Source organism: Halichoerus grypus, chromosome 1 (assembly GCF_964656455.1).
Source record: "Halichoerus grypus chromosome 1, mHalGry1.hap1.1, whole genome shotgun sequence".
NCBI lineage: Eukaryota > Metazoa > Chordata > Mammalia > Carnivora > Phocidae > Halichoerus > Halichoerus grypus.
The window spans coordinates 42954402-42963810 of NC_135712.1; the positions used below are offsets into that span (position 1 = coordinate 42954402).

Below are 9409 nucleotides of genomic sequence, written 5' to 3' on the forward strand. Positions count from 1 at the left end.
TCCAGGGACTCCAGGATCATGACCTGAGCCGAAGGCAGTCGCTTAACCAACTGAGCCACCCAGGCACCCTGTGTTCAGATTATTATTAATAAATATGAGAATTGCAAACATACCACATGCCTTTGATTTAAAAATGGCTTTTCTATATCAAAGTTGTAAGATTTTGGCTATGGTTTCATAGGTTTTAAACTTTTAAATTTCTGATCAATTTATAGTTCTTCTTGATGTACAGTATGAGGTAAATATGTAAGTATATACTTTTACACCTGGCTACCAGGTTGGCCCAACACGATTTATTAAAGTGACTATCCATACTTCTCCGTTTTGTTTTGTCTTTTGTTTTATAAAAATGAGTTGTTTCTGGCACCAAAGCATCTGGAGCACATCCAGTGAATATTCGTGGCTTGTACCAGCCTTGGAGCTAGAAACTCTAAGCCAAAAGCTCAGTCTCTCCATTTCCTCCCTCCCTCTCTCCTTTTCTTCCTTTTAGCCTTCATTCCTCCATATTATCCTTTTTATTGCTTTTCTTTTACCAGTTTATTGCATTCCACAAATTTTGATATATTATACTTTTGGACCCGTTCACTTGCAAATATTTGAATTTCCCTTATGATTTTGTCTTTGACCTATGGATGACTTAGTGTGTGTTGCATAATATGCAAATATTTGGGGTTTTCCTATATCTGTTGCTGTTAGTTTCAAAATTTAATTGCCTTGTGGCCAGAGAAGATACTCTGCGTAATTTTAGCCCTTAAAATTTATTGTTAGTGTTTTATGTTCCACTGTATGAGCTTTCTTGGTGAAAGTATTCTTGAAAAGAATTTAGATACGAAATTGTTGGGTGTAGGGTTCTACAAATGTCCATTAGAACAAGATTTTTGATACTATATTAAGTCTTCTATATCTTTACTAATTCCTTGACTATATGTTTTATCAATTATCAAAAGACAAATATTAAGACAAAAGACATATTAAAATCTCTTACTATGATTTTGGATTTGTCTTTCTTTAATTTTGTCAAAATCTATTTCATGCTTTTTGAAACTCTGTATTAGACACTATAATACATTCATAATTTTATGTCTTCCTGATGAATTATTCTTATCATTTTGAAAAGCTCTTCTTTATCTCTGGGAGTAGTCTTTGTCTTGAAGTCTATTTGATTTGATGCTAAACTAGCAACTTCAGCTTTTTGCATTCTAACAAGAATTTCTTTCAAGATCATTTCTTGCAAGATCTTTTTCTATTTCTTTACTTTCAATCTATCAGTCTTTGTTAAAGTTTGTTTTTCATAGGGAACATTGCTTATTGATTCACACTGATAATATATACCTTCTAATTGGAGTGTTTAGAACATTAGCATATAATGTTGACTATTGATATTATTGAATTTTGGTCTACGTACCATTTTGATTTTTTTCCATTTTTCTTTCCTGTGTTTGATTTCTCTCTTCTCTCTTTCAAGTCCTCTTATATGACTTGTTTATCAAAATTTCATTTTTAATGTATTTATTGGCATTTTAGCTATGGTATGCATCCTTAAATTTTCGGTACTACGTTCAATAGTCTTTCTATAATATATCTATGCATGGATTAGAAATAATTAGAAACTATTTTTCCTGGATTTCATAGAGCATTTTGTATATTTGACTTGGTAAATTTTATCTATTATCTCTTCTCTCTGTTTATGGAATTCCAATTTTTATATTAGATCATTGTGCTATGTTTCATGAGTCTTTTATAGTCTCTCAATTTCCAGTCCTCTTTTTCTCTGTGCTTCAACTGGAATATTTTCTCCTAAGTGATCTTCCAGATTATTTATCCTCATTTTTTGTGATGTTTACCATATTATTGATGCATCTTAATTATATTTCTGGTATTTTTTCTATTCTAGAATTTCTACTTAACTCTTTTATAAATTACAGTTGCCTGTAATATTATTCTTTATTCTTGAACTAATTATGATTACATAAATTCCTTTTCTAATATCTCTAATATCTAGATCACCCATGAGTCTTTTTAAAAATTTCTATATTTTGGGACGCCTGGGTGGCTCAGTGGGTTAAGCATCTGCCTTTGGCTCAGGTCATGATCCCAGGGTCCTGGGATCGAGCCCCACATTGGGCTCCCTGCTCAGTGGGGAGCCTGCTTCTCCCTCTCCCTCTGCCGCTCCTCCTGCTTATGATCTCTCTCTCTGTGTCTGCCAAATAAATAAATAAAATCTTTTTAAAAAATTTCCATATTTTGGGGTGCCTGGGTGGCTCAGTCGTTAAGCGTCTGCCTTCGGCTTAGGTCATGATCCCAGGGTCCTGAGATCGAGCCCCACATCGGGCTCTCTGCTCAGCGAAGAGCCTGCTTCTCCCTCTCCCACTCCCCCTGCTTGTGTCCCCTCTCTCGCTGTCTCTCTCTGTCAAAAAATAAAAAATTAAAAATCTTAAAAAAAAAAAAAAATTTCCATATTTTAAAATTTTAAATAGAAACTTTGTGTTTTAGGACACTTTCAAATTTATAGAAAAATTATATAGTATAGAGAGTTCTCATATACCCCACAGCCAGTTTCTATTATTATCTTACACGATAATTGTAAGATAACATGTATCTTACATGATAACATGTAATTGTAATGATATTATCATTCATTTATTAAACTTAATGAACCAATATTAATACATTATTATTGACTAAAGTCTATGTTTTATTCAGATTTCCTTAGTTTTTCCTAATGTCCCTTTCATGTCACGCTATAATTATGCTCTAGCCCTGTTGGTGCTGTGATGAGATGTGGGGGAGGGGAAGCATTCTATAATCTTATGAATAAATATAGTCTTTCCTTGGGTCTTTGTCTCTGGGCTGTACCCTTTACAAATATTTCTCCAGTGCTATAGTATTTTTCTCCTTATATCAAAAGGGAGAAACAGTAAGACTAGAGAGGGCTTGAATGTGAGGCATGCCCTTCTTCCAGGTGGGATAAGGCTCTGCTAAAATCTCCCTTCAGAGTAGGCCTTTGTTAGAGAGGATGTTCCATGTGCATTCTATAATGACTACTCTTGTCCTCCTGCTGCCAATCATGAAGGGATCTTTCCTGGATCTTGACCTTGAGAACCTGGTGTGTTTCCTCAGGGCAAAAAGTGTGAGTGTCCCTGAAGGACTCCAGGCCCAGGAATTTCTCACTCTTAAACTAATCTATACTAATCTTCAGCAATTAGTCAAAATTACCATGTAAGTATACCTGTCAGTGCTTATGGCTCTGATGGCTTCTACGCCAGGTGAGCAGATTCAACCCATGACTCTGGATTCACCTGTCCCTTCAGATTTGGGAGTGGTAGTGTGCTCCGCCATCTCAGCTCTCTAATAGGTCAAAAACATTACTTTCAGTTTTGCTTCAGCTTTGCATCATGTGAGTATGGCAGTGATGACTTCTAAGCTGTTTTTATTTTGGTGCCAAAGCTGGAATTCCCCAGTCTCTTTTAGTAGGATCAGTATGTTGACTTGTGGGTCTTTTTACCTTGTTTTGCTGCTTTTGATTTGTTTGGTTTGGTTCATTTGCTCTTCTTCCTTGGAATGTCTATGATCTATTGAGTGCCAGTTACTTAAAAAAAAAAAAAAGTTGACAAGGCTCTACCTTATGTTATCTTCCTCTTAAAAGGATTTAATTTTTTTCTGGAAAGCAGAGAAATTTTAGATCACCTTGATCCAGGTAAGGGTGTTTGTCAAGGTGTGTTAGTGTTAGTTATTTTCAAATGTTCTCTAAAGAATAATTCTTGGTTTTAGCCACTCTGTGATTTCAACTTAAATTCTCTCTTTTTTCTTTTCCTTTTTCTCTTAACTAAAGAAATTTCGTCTTGGTGGGACCTGAATTCCAACCTCTGTCTCCTCAGCATTGCAAGACTGCTAAAATTTTTGTGGAGTGCTTTAGTCACATAGCTACTGCTTTTTGCTTTGTGTGGGTCACTCCTTGCATATGCAATTTAAGTGTCTGCAAATACCTTATTATGGGCCGAATCGTGTTCCCCAAATTCATATGTCAAACCCCAGTGCCTCAGAATGTAACCTTATTTGTAGATAAGGTCTTTAAAGAGGTGATTAAGTTAAAGTGAGGCCCTTAGGGTGGGGTTCTAATCCAATATGACTGCCATACTGTTAAGAGAGATTGGCACCAGGGATGTGCGTGCCCAAGGGATAACTGTGAAGAGACAGCAAAAAGACAGCCTTTCAAAAGCTAAAGAGAGAGGGGGCACCTAGGTGGCTTAGTAGGTTGAGTGGCCGACGTGCTTTTGTCTCAGATCATGATCTCAGGGTCGTAAGATTGAGCCCCACATGGGCCTCTGTGTTGGGCATGGAGCCTGCTTAAGATTCTCTCTCTCTCCCTCTCCCCCTGCTCCCCCTTTCTCTCTTTCTCTCTCTTCTTCCTCTCAAAAAAAAACAAAAAACAAAACAACAACAACAACAACAACAAAACCTAAAGAGAGAGACCCTAGAGGAATCCAACCATGCCGGCACTTTGATCTTCCAGAACTGTGAGAAAATAAATTTCTGTTGTTCAAACCACCTGGTGTGGTATTTTGTTATGGCAGATTTAGCAAACGAATTCATGCTTTATGAGCAAATCTGAAACAGAATTTTAGTCTCATATTTATGGTGTTCTCTCTTATCTCTTTCCTCTTATATCTCAGTCTGTTCATCAGTCTCAAAGTATGTCTTCACTATCATTAACTTGGTAAGATTGAAACAAGACCCAGATATCCCTTTTTTTAAGGCTCTACTTTCCCTGGTATGATTTGGAAAATCATTCCAGGAAAAAGCTGAAGTGACTCTGGAGCTCAGCTTGGTATGACCTCCTCCTCTCAAGGATTTTCATCCCTTAAATGTCTGCCTTGTGCATTTTTTCCAGGTTTTGAAATTGATCTTGGTGGTAGGGTTAGTCTTGTATAAGCTACTTCAACATGACATTGAAATGTCCTTTGAGTTGTTTTAGGATTTAATTTTCTATTGATGGTTTTAAAAATCAAGTCATAATAGACTATTTGGGTGCTCAATTTTTTCTCCTGCAAAAGTACCCATTTCCTCCTTTTTCAGTGAATATGTACATACCTGCTTCTAACTTGCCACTGAATTTATCAGGTGAATATATTTTTTTCAAATTTCATCTGCCTTCAGAAGTTTTCCTTCCATACATAAGTTAAGTTCAGACTGATCACAAGAGTGCTGAAGATTTGTTTCTGTCTCTATCTTAAGGTATAAATAGATAAATAGATCCATTTCTTTCTACATATGTTTAATGAGAGGAGTGCACCAATTTCTGGTTTGGTGACTTAAATATTTACTTTAATAAAAGAAAAAATTAAGAAGGGTAATCTTTTGTGGTATCTTCTAGAAGTCCACTACTTCATGATAAATACTAAACCGTTGCTAGCTTTTATTCTCTTTTATTCTCTTGTGGTATCTTCTAGAAGTTCACTACTTCATGATAAATACTAAACCATTGCTAGCTTTTATTCTCTTGTTAGGTTCCACCTGACAATTGTAAACTGCAGTTATACATGATATAATTATATGTTTATATCCATCCTTCCTATTATCCACAACTGTAAATACGATAAACATTATTTCAAACCATAGCATTTATGGCTATTTTGTTGAGCTTACCATATATATTTTTTTCTACCCAAAGATAATTTGAAACTAAGAGAAGTAAAAAAGCAATGAAAGTGTTATTGAGAATTTCAAATTTAAGATCTCACCTTTCTTTAAAGCATGGGCAATCTAGGTGGTTTCTATATTTGGAGCCACACTCTGTCCATTCTGTTTCAAATTTGTACAAAATAATGATATTGATAACAAGAACTTTATGCTTTATGGGGCTTGTGGAAAAAGAGTAAGGCATAATCAAGCCTCTTTCATGATATGTTGAGATCTATAGGCTTTCTTCAAAGGAATTCTTTGTCCTCACGTTAGAGAAAGGAAGAAGGGAAGAAAGAATCCATTCCGTTTAATACAGAGTCTGTGAAAGTGGTTCAGTGAGGCAGAAAGCTTCATTGCAAGTCTGTGGTACAAGTCCTGTCACAGGCAACAAAGGGAAAGTGAATTTCAAAGGTCTTTTCAAAAAAGTAGATTAAAGAACAAAACAAAACTAAACCAATGAAGGGCCAGGTCAAATCAAGGTTTATACCCATGAAAAATAACAAATATGGAGATGTGAAAAAAAACTCCTGTGCTAAATTAGTCTTATTAAATAGACTTACTTTTGTCCTGATACTATCCCCCAGACTATTTTTTCCAAATGTGTATATTTCCAAATATTTATATTCCAAAGCATAAAAGCCTAATGCTCAACTTAGAGAAAATCATCTTAAAAAAACAAAACAAAACAACCCTCCCCAAAAAACTAGAGACCCAGGGTCCCAATATATCCCGCAGTTTTGGGAATTTGTGTGTGTGTGTGTGCATGTGTGTGTGTATAAGTGTTTGTGGATACATGTGCATGATTTTTGTGTGTTTTATTATGTTTATACACATCAGACACATTATATATACATTATAATATATACATACACACATATATGTTTGGCCTACAGTGTCTTGGCCCATGACAGATCAATTTTAACATTAATTATCAATGCATAAAATTCATGAGAATTCACATTTAGAAATCCATATTTTCAGCTTCTTTTGGAAGATGTGAAAATGCCAGTCTAGCAATCTAATATGAAAATCATTTGCTGAAACTCAGCTCTTTTTAGACCGAGAGTATATTCTCCTCTGTTGTGGTTCTTCCTTCTTTTAATGTCTCCCAAATGCAGGAGGTCAGCTACCATTTGTGACAGAGCTTGTATTACTTACTTATACATTGAAGAGGAAGTTTTTAACTCCTGTTTCATTAAAAGTAGAAAAATCAGAAGACCAGTTGTCCATGTGTTTCAGTTCAATCATTGCTCCTAGTAAAGGTGAAAAATGTTCATGCAAGGTGTGTAATTGTGAAAAAGACACTGAAAATATAAACCATACTTAGATACAGGCCACAATTCAGAAATACCAAATGACTAAAAAACAGAAAGAAATGAACTAAACAAATATCAGACTGGAATTGCCACGTGGTTTCTTTCTTTCTTTCTTTCTTTCTTTTTTTTTTGGAGGGATTTCTTGTTTTTACTGATACTTATTTTTTTAACAAGTCTGCTATATGGTAATGCAGTATTTTATTTATTCTGTTCATTAATAACCAATACTCAAGAACTTTTATAATATTAATAGAACTTAATCTAGAAGAATCAACTTACTTTGTTTACATTTCAATATTGGGTACAAGAGAGAGTCAAAAAAGTTATGGTCAAAATTATTACATAAAAAATTATAGTAAATGCTCGGTGTTAGTCTACATACAATTTAGTTTTTGGCATAAAGTTATTTAGTTGCCAGGAAGAACATTTGGTTTACTTCACTAATAGGAATATCTCTTAATGCTGGGATGGCCTCTTGGTATTTCTTCTGCTGTTGATTTTTAGCATAGTTATCTGTGATTGTATGAATGGAGTTGAGTGGAGAGGTACTCATCATGTTTATTCCAAATAAGAGTACGTAACCAATTACTATAGTAATTGCTATAGTAATGAGGAAGTAGACGGGCAATGCAACTGCCCAGTATTTTTGAGGCCAATAGGTTAATCCTAAGGAGTTTAGCCAAGATTCAGGAATAAATGCCCACACAAGATACACGATGAAGCCAAATTGGGAGCTTAAGAAAAGAACAAAGCCATAAATCGCTCTTTCTGGCAATGGCGACGGTGAATTTTCCACCATTTTCCCTGTGGCTTTAGACAATCTTGGGTCCTCGAAGCGCCCACTGAGGTCCCTCCCGACAGCTCGGCCACTTCAGCGCCGAGTCCCCCACGCAAGCGCCTTCCGGAAAGCCTCCGCGGGGGCGAGAGAGGGAAAAACTGATGGAAAGGCCGGGTCGCTACGGCGCCCCCCCTCCCGCCGCCACGTGGTTTATTTCTAATGCTATAGAATAAGTTAGCTTTTCTCTTCGACCATCAATATCTGAACACTGTTTTTAAATTTGGAGAACTTAAAAGATTATTGTAATTATCATATAGAATTGATAGATGATAAATACAATCACATCAGTTGGTTTGAAATCCATTAGACTGAGTTTTTAGAGGACGTTACTGGTCAAAAACAAAAGATCTTATTTTTTAAATGGAATATTTAATTTGAGATATTGGTATATTTCTATTTTTCTCCTCTGGCCTTTGTTCTACTGATGTTAGACATTTTACTTGTACATTGTCATAAATGCCATATTACATTATAATTATTGTTTAAAAGGCCAGTTATGTTTTAAAAAGACTGAAGTAGTAAGAAAAACATATAATTATATGTGTACTACTCTTCATTCCTTTGTGGGGATCCATTTTTCTATCTGGCATAAAATTGCTTCAGCTTCTCTATGTCTGAATGCATATGAATTGTTCTATCTTTTGCATGTCTAAAAATATCTTAGTTTTGCCTTTGTATTTGAAAGATATTTCTTTTGTTTTCTTTCAGTACGTTATGGGATTTGCTTAACTGTCTTCCCACTTGAATTGTTTCTAATGAGTAATCTGCTGTCATCTTTATCTGTAGACACTGTCTTTTTTCTTGGCTGCTTATGAGACTTATTTGTTATCATTGGTCTTAAGCAATTTTATTATGATTTTTTTCATGTTTCTTTGCTTGACTTTATCTTGGACCTGTGAGTTTATTATTTTCAAGTTTTTTCTCTTAAAAATTTAAAGGTACTGCTCTTATTAGTTATTAACAGAAACAAGTTATTTAAAAGTATTCAGTATAAGTTTTTAAAACTTATTTGAAAATAGGACTTTCTTCTGCTTTTCAAAAGCAACAGTTAACTAATGCTTTTGAATTTTTCATATTTCCATATTTGTTTAATTAAAATTTATTATTATTATTATTAGTAGTAGTAGTAGTAGTACTATATATTTTACTCAGTCTCCCATGCTGGAATCATCCTGGCACCTCTCACTATCCACAAGGTAAATTCAGATTTTGGTTTCTTACGTCAGTGTCATTCACAGTCTATAGCTAAGTTCTCTTGTTTGTCATTTATTTAAACTGTCTCTATTGTACTGAAAGGAGTTCTTTCACTGCATGCTTAGCTTAGGCTCTGTGGAAGATTATTTTGGGAGAACTAGACATTCTTTGTAGTGAGCATAAATCTATAAAACAATACTGCATCGCTAGTTTATTGTTTCTCCTGTACTATCTCAGGATAATTTTCTCTTCCTAATTTTCTCTCTGTACTATCTCACAATGTAACACCAATCATACTGTATAGTACTATTTGTATAACATTATTGTGAAATATAATCTTAAAATAGATATGGAAAGAGAAGTCCTAATGGGAATGCTG

The 9409-nt window shown here is 34.8% G+C and overlaps 1 pseudogene; it reads right to left on the bottom strand.

Moving 5' to 3' along the window:
* Positions 1 to 7365: 7365 nt before the first annotated feature.
* LOC118542989 (phosphatidylinositol N-acetylglucosaminyltransferase subunit P pseudogene) lies at positions 7366 to 7893 on the bottom strand (annotated as a pseudogene).
* Between the last annotated feature and the right edge of the window lie 1516 nt (positions 7894 to 9409).